Raw genomic sequence first — 15,036 nt, 5'->3', positions numbered from 1 at the left:
GAAGCATGGCAACAATCAGCCACGGAAGTCGAAATATTTCCAACGGTTCTAAACCCTGTCAGTTTGGGGCTGCTGCATCGGATAATCTGGCCTGCCCACATGGACACTGTGGCACTGGACCACTTTCGCAATGCTCTCTTTTTTAAAGGCCTCAGTTGCACGTTTTTATAACTTAGATCTGGTTCCCTGAAGACTCACATACTTGGTATCTGGTGTGGCCTTTGGGGAAAGTAGAGACTAAAAGATAAGGCATAGTACACACACACACACACACACACACACACACACACACGCACACACGCAGGCCAGAGGTTGAGATCAGATGTCTGCGTTTATCACGCTTCATCTTATTCTATCTATCTATCTATCTATGTATTGAGACTGGAACTGCAGCTCACCAATTCAGGAAGGCTAACTGGTCAGCGAGGCCTGGGGAATCCTACTCTCCGCCTTCCAGCTACACAGGTATACACCACAATCCCAGTTTTATGTGGGTACCAGGGATCACATGCAAGTCCTTGTGCTTGTAGGGTAACCATTTTACTAACTGAGCTACCTCCCAGTCGCTTTTTCCCCTTAAAATGCGGTCTTTACGTAGCACAGACTAGACTCAGATTCATGATCCCCACGCCTTAGCCTCCGAAATGCTGAGATTACAGGGATGTACCCTGCCAGCTTCTGATAGCCTTTCTCAGACTTACACAAATCTGTACGACAGATAAGTGCAGCTGTCATCCTTCATCAAAGAAGCTTCTTTTTGTAGCAGATGGAAACCACTACAGAAGGCCCCAGTTACTCAAAATGCAGAGGACTGATGGAGGGGTGCAATGCCATAGCTGATGTATTTAAACACAACCCTTACACCTAAGATTCGTGGAAAGACTGTAGGAGCCAGAGGACCAAGAAACCTGCTGCAAGATTGAGTCTTCTAACTGTGACAGGGAATCTACATGCATAAAATCTAAACAATGTGGCCGCTTAAACAAGACCTGAACAAGGACAACACCGGCTTACATGCCAGGATGGGTGGAAAGAATCAAATGGGGCCCCACCCCTAGGAGAAGAACTATAGGCAATTAAAGACTCCCAAGAGACTCCCTCAGGCGTGAAAACCCTAAGTTATTATTCAACCCCACTTGATCAGCCCTAAAAAATTTATACATACGAGCAACACTAAATAGACTCAGCATGTTTGATTTATATATGTGTGTTCACATTTATACTTGTAATAGTAATAAAATAAGAATAAGAGGCTATGAGTGTGAAAGGGGGAGGAGGAAATGGAAGGGGAAATGATGCAGTCGTATTTTAAAATGTTAAGAATCTAACAGACATACAAAGGATATTCAACATGAGGGTAGGGCAGATGTGTTGGAAATATATGCTTATGTAGGATACAGTTATGTAGTACTTAGGTACTTATGCAGTAAGTACAGTCCTCGAAATCCTCAGCAAAACTAATAAAATAAATGTGAAAAAAAAAACAAGCAAAGAATAGTCAAACATAGGGGGAAATGTGTGTGAGATTTCTGTAATTTTCTTGTGGCTCTTGCTCAACCATAAGGACTGCAGCCCAGGTATATGTCTAGCATCTGCCAGGTGCACTGGAGAGAGAGAGAGAGAGCATAATAATACCATTTCAATTCGTCAAACTTGATTGATTATTCTTATATGAGTCATGAAAAGATGGCTTTAAAATCTGGCCAAGAATTTACAGAGTATTAACACTGGCATTTCTGGTTCTTTCTACAGAGGTGGTTTTTCTATTAGCCAATCGACTCAGGCTTGTTTCCGGTGTATGATGTCCACACTAGATCAATGTAACAATTCCATCCCTGATAAAATACGGCCAGTAGTTCACCTGATCTTTGTTTCTGTTTCTTAAAGGTTTGAGATTTTTTTTCCACTGATTTATTTGTTTTTCTTATTTTATATACACTGGTATCCTGCCTGCTTGTATGTGTGAGTGAGGGTGTCGGGTCCCCTGGAACTGGAATTACAGACAGTTGTGAGCTGCCATGTGGGTGCTGGGAATTAAACCTTTGGGAGAGCGGCCAGTGCTCTTGGCTGCTGAGTCATGTCTCCACCTGATCTTTCCTTAAGAGCCACTACTTTTAAAAGGAAAATGTGGTAGATATAGGAGATAAAAATTTGTAACTCGAGAACACAATTGAGGCTTTCATGGAAACTTGATGGCTCAATGAATTCCTGCTTTGTTTGGGTATTAGTAGGACCCTATTGAGAAAAGGCCATTGCCTTTCATTTTCTAGATTAAGCTCCGGTGTCCTTACCTTAATTGGGGAGGCATCGTTTCCATAATCACCTGCTTACATCTATTTGCATGCATTATAGAGCATCTGAGAGAATGAGGAGGAGGCGTCAAAGAGCTGAGAGAGCAGAACTGGGGTGGTGGTCGGCCTTTCCCGACGGTCCCTGAAGGGGAAGGATGGAATGTTACAGAAGCAGAAGAGTGGACGTCTGTCTGATCTTGGCTGCACAGTGGCTGCTGGGGGTGACATGGTAAGGCTGTCACACAGCACCCGAGGAAGGAAAATGGGCAGCATGAGAGCCCACCCCACCCCTTCTCCCTTTGTCTCCAGCTGATGTCTCCACTATTCAGTGCTTTGCCTGGACACTGGTGGCCAGAACTCTGAGCAGGGCACCAACAGCTGTTTGTCGAGCAGCTGACAGGCGACGCTGCCACAGCACAGAGGGCCTTTTCTTTATCCACAGAGGCTACGGGCAGATGCTGTGACCGGAGACTTGCTTTGGCCCCGTCGTAGGCCAGTTGTGCAGAACCTCTGTGTAGCACATCAGCCAGAGCAGAGGGCTACACAAGGAGCAATAACCTCATGCTAGTGTGCCTTTCACCTGTGCGAAGAGACACCACCTGGTAAGGTCAGCTCAGTTTCTAAGACTAAACCTGGCCTGGGCAAGGATGGAGACTGAAGAAGGGGTGATTGGAGTAATAATGTTGGTGAATTGGTGGAATGGTTGGAAAAGTAACTGCCAAACTTTAAAAATTGCACACTTTTACAGATAGACAAGGAAAGAGACAAGAAATGGGGAGAGAGAAGAGCACAATTGACATAATTGAACACATCCATAAGGACTGATTTTTGTCATAGGACAAGTCCACACAGCACTTAGTATTTCAGGGCATTATTCCAAATAATATGTGTGTACTGACTCATTCAGTTCTCATAAAACCTGTACCTAAGCACTAGTGACTCCATTTCACTGATGATGAAACTGAAGCACAGGGTGCAAACCCAAGATTCTCTCTCAGGCAATGCAATACGGAGTCTTGCTCTTAACTACGATGCCAGGTGTGTAACCATAATTCACAGATTTTTGACTTTTATGACATCCCCAAGATCTCACATATTCTGTTCATACTTTAATAAAAAAAATTCAAGCATGTTTTTTAACCGAGTGATTTAATTTTTCTAGCTTGTCTTTAACAATAATATTCTGTCCTCCATGTGATCCATTTTCTTGGTGAGGCTTCCTACTATCTCTTTTATTTGATTTATTGGAATTTTTACTTCTAGTATCATCTCAGTTTGTTTTTCTTCAGTATTTCTGTGTTTTTATTGAATTCTATTTTTGTATCCTGAATTGACTTTCTTATTTCAGCCATTTATATGTTTATGAACTCTTGAAGGTCGTTCAGGAGTTTATTTCTGTCCTGTTAAAATTTACTCAGTAGTTTATTGATGCTCTCTTTCAACATTTTGAACATACTTATAATTATTCTTTTGGGTTATTCCTCTGGAATGTTATGTAAGTTGTGATGGCTAATCCTGGTTGTCAACTTGACCTTATCTAGAATCAACTAAAACCCAAGTATTTCACTTGCTTCCAAGGGACTTTTTCTGGGTGGATTATTTGAAAATGGAGGACTCACCCTAAACCTGGGCCACGCCTTCTGGTGGCAGCCTATAAAAAAGGACATGGAAGAAGGAAGATTTTTCTTTCTGCCTGCCATGCTTGCTGGCAGGTTCATCTGTCCTGCTGCTGGGGCATTCATTTACTGGTGTCAGAGCCTAGTCCTTCAGGATTCCAACAGGAGCTGAAGACCAGCTGAGACATCCAGCCTGGTGTTGGATTCTTGCCATTTCCATCTTGAGATGACCATCATTGGACTATTGAGGACACAGCCCCCATGAGCCACTCTAATAACATATATATATATGTGTGTGTGTGTGTGTGTGTATACATATATATATATATATATGAGACTTATATATATGAGACTTTTAAATATCTTGTGGACCAAGGAGGGAATCAGTGTTTTCTTTTCTTTATCCTTTCTTTTTTATTCAATACAGTTTTTAAGTGACTCTTGTTTCCCCTTTTCGTCTAAAGGAAGGATCAACCAGAGGGGAGGGATTGTCAATGACAGATGAAGTGGAATGAAGGGTAAGTGGAAGTCTAGGGGCCAATGCATTGCACCTGCTGAGGTGCCCTTCGGGGCCAAGTTCTAAGGACTGTGCTCCCTGGAAGAGGTCACGTGAGAACGTTGCATGTTGGGTTCATAGCCTGGGGTAGAGGTGATGATATGTAAACTCCCCCATGCTGACCCTCAGCCTCTGAGCTGGGGCAGGTCAACACCTTCCTCGTTTTCCCTGCAACCTAGAGTTGAGAGAGTCTCTTAGCTAGGCTCTGAGCACTATTCTAAGTGGGTTCCTATAGACTCTGGCTACACAGGAAAACCAACCTGGGGAGTGTTGAAAAGATGTTCACCTCCAGAGATTTTGTGATATGTTTGGCTTTGGATACAAAAACAGCTATGAAGTTTTAGATGAATACAGCAAGCTGCTGGGGTAGGGAACGAGTAAAGAAAAAGGGAAGAGAAAAAGAAAGACGCAGTGGGCATCTGTTAGATGAATTGGAGGTGGAGAGAACAGGAGAGCTCTGGGTGGTTGAAGGCAGCCGCAGGGGCTGATGGATGAACCAAGATGAAGAGGGTTTCATCCCTCTGTGAGTAGAGGGAGATGGCTCAGCAGGTAAGTAACCAGGGAGAAGCCACATTCATCAGGCCCACAGGGAGCTTCCCTAGAGCCCAGGCTGAGGGAAGAGACCACTGGGCTCTGACGGATCTAGCCAGTGAACACAGGAACACTTTGATCTGTTTCACTGCACTCTGGCTTATAAAGCCATACTCTATCCTTCCTGGAATACACCTGAAAGGGTTTTTGGCTATGGAGAGCAAAATTCCAGGTTGTCCTGAAGTTCTGTCCATCGCCTCACTGGAATAGCCTTATTCATTCCAAAGCCACCCATTTTAGGAGCTCAGTGATAGATGTCTAACCCTCCATATGATATTTTGTCTTCAGATTGCTTTGCTCTGTTTTGAATGTTTTTGCACGTTCTGTTAGATCATGAGCCTGCCTCCGTAAGAGCTGGTCCCCCCGAGCTGACCAAATCTCTCAGCCTGAAGAAAGTCAGGCCATGTTCCCTACAGTGCCTCCATGATGGAGTTAAGAAACCATGCTGAGCCATAGTTTTATATCCCCCTTTAGGATTCTACCAGATCTGGCTCATCCACATTCCTTGTCCAGTACTATCCTAGACTAAAAATCTACTGTGGAACCTCTCACCAACCCCTAAAAACATAGAAGTCAGATATTTTTCCATTTTTTTATGAAATTTTCCTCAAGGCTGTTCTCTGAGCCTCCCAACCCCATCCCTGCTCTTCTCCCATCCCCCTAGGCTGTCTTCCCCCTCCCCCACCCCATCCTGTCTGCCCATGGCAGTCATCTTTCTTTTACTTTGTGCTGCAGGAAGAAGCTGTGCTGCGGGCCAGGTGACTTTGGGTGACAGGTTTGTGGGTGAAGCTGTAGGTGGGACCCAAACAAAGAGATGAAAGGACAGGATCTGGTCCAGGCCCAAGGCTGGGTGGATGGATGGACAGCAGACCCAGATGGGTGAGCAAGAGGACAGGTATAGTTGCGTGGACTGTGTCAACCGTGGAGACCAGGCCACGCTGAAGCCCCAGATACAGTCGGGCTTCTTTGTCTGACAGCTCTTGACACACACACTTGATGACAGGTGATTGGGCCACTGCCACTGTTTTAGAGATACAGAAGGTCATAATGGAAGGCACAGCCTGTTCTCAGGGTCTAGGACAATGTCCTTCAAGCTTCTATGCTCAGAAACCCGTTTGCTCTCTGTCCCTCGGACGGAAACGCTTTCCAGTCTGTGTGTCTCGCTCAGTTAGCCAGCTTGGTTTTCGCTAGTTCATATGTCACACACTGACTCACAGCAGTCGCTGTTCTCTACGTTTCTGGGCTTGTGCTAAGTGCTGTGCATACATCATGTAATGTATGTTTTCACTCGAACTACCCTCAGGACAGGCATGATGAGCCCCACTTTACCAAGAAGACTCAAGGCTCTTAAGACACTTGCTGAAGACAATCTGACTTAATGTGGCATGTGTGGTTATCATGGACGTGACTATTTCTTCATGCCAGCATCTAGCTGTCTTAATAGCATTTAGTGTAGACTCATGTCCTCATTCCTACTACTTATGATATGCTCTTAGAGATTAAGCAATCTGTTAAAATGCTATTTGGCCATGACTCAGCAATTTTGTTCTGTTTATAACAACACTCCGTTGATCCACAACTGACATTTTTGAAATTAATATATTTCAAAATGCAGTAATAAAAACCATTCAAAAGTGAGTTTGTCTTGTACTCTGGCCTTTTACCCTCCAGGTGTAAGTGTGCATACTGTTGCCATCTTGGCGTAGAAGCTACCACAGCACGTTAACTGGCAGCTAGCTGCGGTGCTTCCAGATACGTGGTGACTGCAACGGAACAACAACTGACCGTCTCTAGGAGAAGCAGCAGCATCAGGATCCGCAGCTGGCAGTCCGGCCTTCAGTCCTTCCCACTCTCCCCAGCCACACACAATCAGGACATGAAAGAGCACACAGAAAAGCTGAGATCGTGGCTCAGTATGTATGAGGCCCAGGGTTCAACCCCCAGTACCTTGAAGAGAGGTGGGGCGGGAGGAGGTAAATGAAAGGACTCCATGGTGCCCTCTCCATAGAGTCGGCTGTGCTGGAGAGACACGGGCAGTGGTGCAGCCATTAGGAGGGGAAGCTTGCTCATTACAATGGGGTTGGCGGTGTCTGGAGCTGGTTCCTCAGCTTCTTGAATCCTGCTTTTACTAAAGACGGCCCCGGGAGCGTGGAGTGTGCCGAAAGCCCATGGTGTAAAGTATCTAAAGAATTCATCAAGATAAATGCACCTGATTCTCTGGATTCGCCTCGTGGGAGAAGCAAGCCAGTAGGCAGCTTTCACCCATACTTCCTGCCTCTGCTGCTGCCGGGACTTCTCCCCATGGCTGAGATCAGGACGCTGCTTTTGGTTGTGGTGTTTATCATAGCCACAGAAAGCAAACTAAAACACCTATGCTCTTGAAAGTAATCTCCCCTTCCTCATGCTCTGCAAATAAGCCCAGTAAAACAAATTTTCCAAGTTGGAACTCTCGGGATTTACTTGCGTCTGTTAGTGATCTCCCGGGGGTGAATAGACATTCATGCTGTCTCCCTAGGAAAAGCTACCACACAGCCAGTAATTATTGTGTCTTTTTTTTTTTAAAGATTTATTTATTTATTACTTATGCAATGTGTGTTAGCATGTACACCTGCACGCCAGAAGAGGGAACCAGATTTCATGTTTAGATGGTTGCGAGCCACCATGTGGTTGCTGGGAATTGAACTCAGGACCTTTGGGAAGAGCAATCAGTGCTCTTATCCTCTGAGCCATCTCTCCAGTACCCAATTATTGTGTCTTTTCAGTGAACAGCTCTGACAATTTATTTTGTTTTTGTTTTTATATCATGTGAGTTGCAGCTGAAACAGTGCAAATGAGAAATTAACTTACAAATAATTTGAAATTTCCTTTGTCAACTTATCCTGCAGTATAATGATGTTCATTTTTCTGATCAGATACAGCACTCAACCAATCTCCACGTAATTTCTTAGAATGGCATTTATCAGACATTAACTCTGTGTCGATCTGTTCTTGTTGGAATGCCAACAGTAAAAAATCCATCTTTATGGCATATGATGTGATATATAGTTACACAAAGTGATGTATGCAGTTAATAACACAAATTATAATGCATACAAAACTCCTGAAAAATTCGGAAAGTCTGTCTTCTTCTTTTCTTCAGTACTAGGGGATCAAATTCACAGTCTTGTATATGCTAGGCTCTATCATTGAGCTGCACTCCAGCCCAAAGCCTGCATCTAAACCCACTACTGTTAGAGATATTTAACAGTAATAGTCTGTAATCATGCCCTCTGCAAAAGAAATACTTTTATTTTTAATGCTTAAGCTTAATGTTTTTAATATTTTAAATAATTAACATAAGTTTGAGAAGAACAGGCACTAAATTGAAAAAGAAAATCGTTATGTGTTTTATTAAAAATAAAGTATCTGGGTGGTGGTGACCTGCCCCTTTAATCCCAGCACTCGGGAGGCAGAGGCAGGCAGATCTCTGCGTTTGAGACAGCCTGATCTATAGAGTGAATTCCGGGATGTACAGCTTTCAAAGCACACTCTCTGATGTGAGACGGGGAACCCAGCTGTGTCATGCTGCCTTGACTTCCTCTTTGAGACACTGAAGACAAAGTGCCCTTGAAGGCAGTTCAAATCAAAAGAAGGGTTTAAAAAAACTTTGTAATTTGGCAATATTTGAACATTTTGTCTTTGCGGAATATATCAAGCTCACATGACAGATTTTTTTTCCCTTTAATTTAAGCTTGAGAAAATTTTCAAACCTGCAAAAAAAGCAGACTTTTTGGAGGGGAGGATGAGGGTCACTTGATCCCAGTTACTCAGTCTGTCATAGTGGTTCCTGTTTTACAAGCAGCCATTTGGCCATCAGCTTTATTTGCACCTATATCATAACTACAGCCTATAGGATGCCAAATCTAACTTGCGTGTTGTTTTTATATACGGTCTTATTAATTTATATATTTTCTTCTTGCTTTGGTTGCAGAATCAGTCTTATTTTGAAAGATAAACTTTTTTCTTTTTCAATGCTCTAATCTAGTTTTAATCTTCATTTCTTTTATGTACACTCTGACTTTTTTTTTCTAGTCTTCACTTATTAACCGCCAGTAAATATTTTGGCTGACTTTAATTCCTTGACATTATTTATTATTTGTAATTCACAGAGGCATTCTGAACGGTCTTCTTTTTCTCTGGCTTGCAACTGTTTCGCCATCTTACGAGGTGGGGGTGAGCGCATGAACCCACAGGGAGCCTACGACACAGACTGAATCTTGAGTGACCCTGGAAGGCCCTGTGGCACTGTTGGGAAGGGGTGGGGGCATTTCGGAGGTGAGGTCTGATGAAAGGAAATGAGGGCATTATGGGTGTGCCCTTGAAGGCACACTGGAAACGGGCCTTTTCCTATGTCTCTTGCTTTCTGGCTGCCATAAAGTATGCCGGCCTTCTGGGTCATTGCTTCTGTCATGACGTTCTCTCTGCCACGGCCCAAAGCAACAGGACCAAGAGACAGCGAAGTGAAACCCTGAGCCGGATGAGCTTTCCTCCTCCGGGGCACAGGGTCAGAAAAAATGCCTAAGATGGACGGGTTGGCTGCGAGCTTGAGCTTCAGGCCAGTCCAGTCGTGCTTCGTGGACAAGTTCCTATGTTTCCACACCGCAGCTTCCTCGTGTGTAAAAGCGGGATGATCACCAGAGATGGCTTCTGTCACAACTGTGAGGCAGTGTGAGCAGCTAACGTAGCACTTGGCACAGAGTGAGCGGCTGGCAGGCGACAGAACACATGCTGTGTGTTTGCACTCCCGTCTAAGCGCGCCTGGTGAGAGGCATGGGAGGGAACTTCAGAGTGGAGGTCTCCCAGAGGAGGGAGGGAAGGCCTCTGACTTCCAAGCTCCTGCTATTTGGTTTCAAAGCTGGAAAGCCTGGGACTCTGCTTTCAAGAATGACCTCTGCCAATCAGCCGTGACACAGACGAAGTTCCGGGCAATTACAGCTTCCTCTGTCTTTCCCCTCACCCCCCCCCCCCCCGATTCTCACCAGCCTCCCAATTCTACCTCTCACCCCCTGTTCAATTCCAAGTGAATCCCCGCTAACCTATAATTAATAAAACGACTTAGATTTTACTTGAGCTTAACACGTGATACGAGTTTAAGAAAAATACACTTAAAAGAATACTCATGGAAATTACAAGTCATGCTCCACGACCCTTGGGGCTAGCCAGCAACGTTGATGCGACTTCTGCTCGTCTGTTTCCCAGGACATTTGCTGCATTTTGAAAAAGCCACGTGGAGAGGTCGCATCTGCTTGCTGGCCAGCAGCAACCCCTGGACAGGTGTCCCTTCACTCGATCCTGGCCAGCCTTCCTGCGGAAACCCCAGATAATCCAGAGCAGAGAAAAGCCAGCTCATCTACGGCCTGCTGGAATTGCTAATGCACAGAAACAGCTGCTTTGTGGTGTCTGCTGTTAAGCCCGGAGTGATTTGTTAGCAGTAGGTGTCTAGCACAGACGGCATTTCCTACGGGCTGTGAATCTGTCTGCCCCTTTCTTCTGATTCCTCTGTCATTCTTGGTAGACCAGGCCCCAGCCTATCTCTTCTCTCTTCTAGTGTACTGGCAGGGGTTGTTTGTTTGTTTGTTTTGTTTTCCTTTGTTTTGTTTTTACAACTTAACACAATCTAGGGTCCTCTGGGAAGAGGGTCAACTGAGGAAATGCCTCCATCAGATCGGCCTGTAGGCAAGTCTGTGGAGGCATTTTATTTTATTTTTTTATTCTTGCTATTTTTATTTTTTATTGAAAAAAGTTTTTTTTTCAGGCACTATGTTCTGGTTGTGGTTCGCCTCCCCCAGCTCTTCCCACCTCCTCCTCACCTCCCCACCCATCCAACTCCACACCGTTTCCCCACCCCACCGACAAAAAACAAGTAAAGCAGGATAATAGTAAAAGAAACACAAGAAACGTTCACACAAAAATACATACACGCATACATACAAAAATAGAACTTTCAAAAACCAAAATGAAAAAAAGCTCAAACAAAGTGATATGAGACAAAAGTCTACAAAACAACAACAAAACACTGAGTTGGCTTTTGTGTTGGTCAACTACCGCTGAGCAAAGAGCCTGCCTCTGCGTGTGCGGTTAGTGTGACTCCGTTGGAGAAAACAGCCCTTTTCCTTACTCGTGGGTGTCGGTTGTAGATCCCTTGGTCAGGGATGAGAGCCAGTGTCTGCTTTCCCTCCAAGGGCCGGGACCCTGTCTGGCTTGGCCCTGTGCACGCTGCCACAGTCTCTGTGAGTTCATATGTCATCAATCCTGATCTCTTTGGAAGACTTTTGTGGGAACAAGTTTTTGACTGATTAACAAAAAAAGGGCCCAGCACTGTTAGTGGTGCCACCCAGGGCAGGTGTATAAGAAAGCAGGATGAGAAGGCCGGGGATTGGGGGGTGGGGCAAGAAATACTTCTCCGTGGCCTCTGCTTTGTTTCCTGTCCCTGTGCTCCTGCTTCGAGTCTCTGCCTTGACTTCCCTTCAGGATGGCCTATAAGTTGTAAGCTGAAAGAAATCCTCTTCTCTCCAAATTGCTTTTGGTCGTGGTCTTTCCTCACATGGACAGAAAGCAAACTCAGACGTCCAGTTTCCCTATGTGTTTAGGTGGCAGACAAGCCAAGGCTACTACCATCCTGACAGGACAAATCTCTTACTCGTAGACTTCCATTTTTTTTGATGTTTGATCAGAGAGTGGAGACGTTACGAAGGACTTCATTTGCTTTTCTGCTACCGGGCCCTACTTTGGGGCAGGGAGCCTGGAGTGCCATCACAGAAACAAAGGTGTTTCATAACCCTCGGTTTTTTATTGTGTTTGCTGTGGTCGAAGCCTTGTGGACAGGAGGGGAAGGCAGCTGAGGCAGGCACCACTGTGGCCTTTCCTTTAATACCTGGACAGGGCGAGGCATCGCTGTAATCCCCTGCACTCCTGAGGCCCAGGCAAGAGGCCATTCCGGGCTTCATAGTAAAACTATCAAAACAAACAAACGTAAAAAAAAAAAAAAAAAAAAAAAGAATCTACCCTAATAAGCAACTGTGGGTAGAGGGCTGTGAAGGACAGAAAGGGATGTGAAATATGGGTGAAGGTAAGCTAGATCCTGTGGTCGCCTTTAGGCTAGCACAGTGTGGCCTTAGAGTCTGAAAACAGATTCTATTTCCTTCTCCACCAGGAGCAGCTCATGGAAGGGGTTTTTATGATCTTGGGCAAACAACCCCATCGCCTTTCTGTATCTCCGCTTTCCTTAGCGTTAAGAAGGCCATGGGCTCAACCAGTCCTCTCCACCCACACGGCACTCTCTTTCAAATCCCATCAAAGCTCTTTCCACTTTGAGCTTCCAGACAGGAGCACGCACGTTTTGATGCCCTTGTGAGGTGGGGGAGGGCAGGGAGCAGCAGCCTGTCCTTCCTGAATAACACAACAGCTGGCCCAGAGCCTGAGCTCCCACAAGGAGGGAGGGGGCGGGATGGCAGTCACCCAGCAGCCGCTCCCAGGGAGAAGCTGTCAGTGAGGGGGAACAGGCCTTTGGCCCAGCCCTGATTTCACTCAGGTGAAGGAGCCCAGCTCTGAGCAGATGAGCTTGGGGATGTCGGTGGGGAGGAAGCAAAACAAGAGAGCCAGTGTTGTCCCTGTCCCTTGGCTGCTGGGCAGGACCAGGGTTCATGTTCCAGAAAAACATGTAAGAAGCCCAATGCTGCCTCTTAGACATGGTATCCAACCCTCACTCAGGACTCCTCGTTTCTGATACTTTGGGGAAGGGAAAAAGAGAGGGGCTCTGGAGAAGCTCTGGCTCTCCATGGCTGTAACTCCTCTCCCACTGGTTTTGAAATAGCAGTGTCATATCTCTTAAGAAATATTTATTTCAGTTAACGTGTGTGCATGTGTGTGTGTGGGGGGGTGCACGTGGAGCCCAGGACGCTGCTTTAATTTCTTTTCCTCTGATACTGCGATAAACACTCAAGGCAGAAGCAGAAACCAGTGGGAGAATGCTGTTTGCTGGCTTGTTCCAGGCTCAGATTCAGCTATTTCTTTCTTTTTTCTTTTTAAGAATTAAGATTTTTATTTCCATTTAGAACCTGTTCATATGCACAATTGATTTTACTACATTTCCAATAAGTTACCATATGAAGCATTTGATAACAACATAACTGTGCATCATATGTTAATGTTTTCAGGCACATATTTTATTTATCACTATCCTGTGTTTTTCTAAAAATATTGATCTTACAACAGGTTTCTAGGTGATAGTAAAATCTCTATGCCAAACAGTTTGATGTTTAGCCTAATAAAATATGAGACCAATTTGTTAGACAGAGACAAACATAAGGCATGAGAGGAATTTTGCAGGTTATCACATGTATTGCTTATATATTTGGTCTCCAACATAGCATAGCGCCAAGGGTTTTTTCTCTTATTAAAAATGTTTTTTTTTTTTTTTTTTCTCCTCAGGCACTGCGGGAGCCTCGGGTTACTGTGCAGACATGGCCAAGTCCAAGAACCACACCACACACAACCAGTCCCGCAAATGGCACAGAAACGGCATCAAGAAACCCCAGTCACAAAGATACGAATCTCTTAAGGGGGTGGGCCCCAAATTCTTGAGGAACATGCGCTTTGCCAAGAAGCACAACAAGAAAGGCCTGAAGAAGATGCAGGCAAACAATGCAAAGGCAATGAGTGCGTGAGCAGAGGCCATCAAGGCCCTTGTGAAGCCTGCAGCTGTTAAGCCCAAGATGCCAAAGCCAAAACTCAGCTGCAAACTCAGCCGCCTGGCTTTCATCGCTCCCCCCAAGCTTGGGAAGCGGATTCGAAGCTACATGGCTAAGGGTCGTAGGCTCTGCAAATCAAAGCCCAAGGTTCAAACCAAGGCAGAGGCCAGCTCCAGCTAAGGGCAAGGCTCCAGCCCCAGCTCAGGCTCCCAAAGGTGCCCAGGCCCCTGTGAAGGCCCTGTAGGAAATGGTTCTACTAATATGAAGACAGACGGACTGGTGTGACACACCTACCTATACACAATTTACAGATGACCAGTGTCCTATGCTGTTTTTACAAATAAACCTAAGGCAAAATCTGTTAAAAAATGTTTTTTTTAGTATAATATATTCTGATGATGGTTTCCTCTCCTTCTAATCATCCAAGTTTCTTTCTTCATCCCCTTCCATCTGGATCCACCCACATTCTGTCTCCCTTGGAAAACAATAAGCACCCAAGGAATAGTGATACAATGTAATATACTATAATATGATATAAGACAATACAATACAATATAATGTATGATAAAACAAAAACAAACAAATTAGAATAGGACAAAACAAACAGAAGAAAAAGAGCCCCAGAAAAGACACAAGAAACAAATACAGACACAGAGACACATTTGTTCGCACCTTCAGAAATTCTATGAAAACACAAAACTGAAAGCCATAATACATATGCAAAGGACCTGAAGGATAAAAGGTAACAAAAATAAAAATAAAACAAAACAAAATACAGTTGTTTTTTTTTTTTTTTTGTTTTTTTTTTTGGTGGTGGTGGTGAGCCCTGATGTGACATTATGAGGCAAGGAGCCCCCAAAGTTACCATGGAGCTCATTTTGCCATTGGCCATCTTCCGCTGGGCAGCCTGCCCTTAGGAGTGGTTTGTCTTCTCTAAGTTTTCATTTGCAAGTGGTTGTCCGTTTGAGCTAGCCTCTGGCGTAGGGATGGGTGCACCTGTCCACTTCTCTCGGCGTGGGGACAGCATCAGCGCAGACCCGTGCAGGCCCTGCGGGTGCTGCCACCGTCTCTGCGAGTTCGTTTCTGCACCAGCCCTGTTATGTTTACTAGGTCTTATTTCCTTGGTGTCCTCCATGCCCTCTGGCTCTTACCCTCTTTCTGCCTCCTCTTCTGAAGGGTTCCCTGAGCCCCGAAGGGAGGCATTTGATGGAGACATCCCATTTAGGGCTGAGTGTTCTGAGATCTCTCGCTCT

General features: G+C 45.0%; 1 pseudogene; it reads left to right on the top strand.

Moving 5' to 3' along the window:
- Window positions 1-1,706: 1,706 nt before the first annotated feature.
- LOC132648501 (large ribosomal subunit protein eL29-like) lies at window positions 1,707-14,471 on the top strand (annotated as a pseudogene).
- The last annotated feature ends 565 nt before the right edge of the window (window positions 14,472-15,036 follow it).

The sequence above is a fragment of the Meriones unguiculatus genome, chromosome 17 (genome assembly GCF_030254825.1).
Source record: "Meriones unguiculatus strain TT.TT164.6M chromosome 17, Bangor_MerUng_6.1, whole genome shotgun sequence".
Classification (NCBI taxonomy): Eukaryota; Metazoa; Chordata; class Mammalia; order Rodentia; family Muridae; genus Meriones; species Meriones unguiculatus.
Note: the sequence above shows the minus strand (reverse complement) of the source record. Positions and strands in the feature narration are given on the sequence as shown.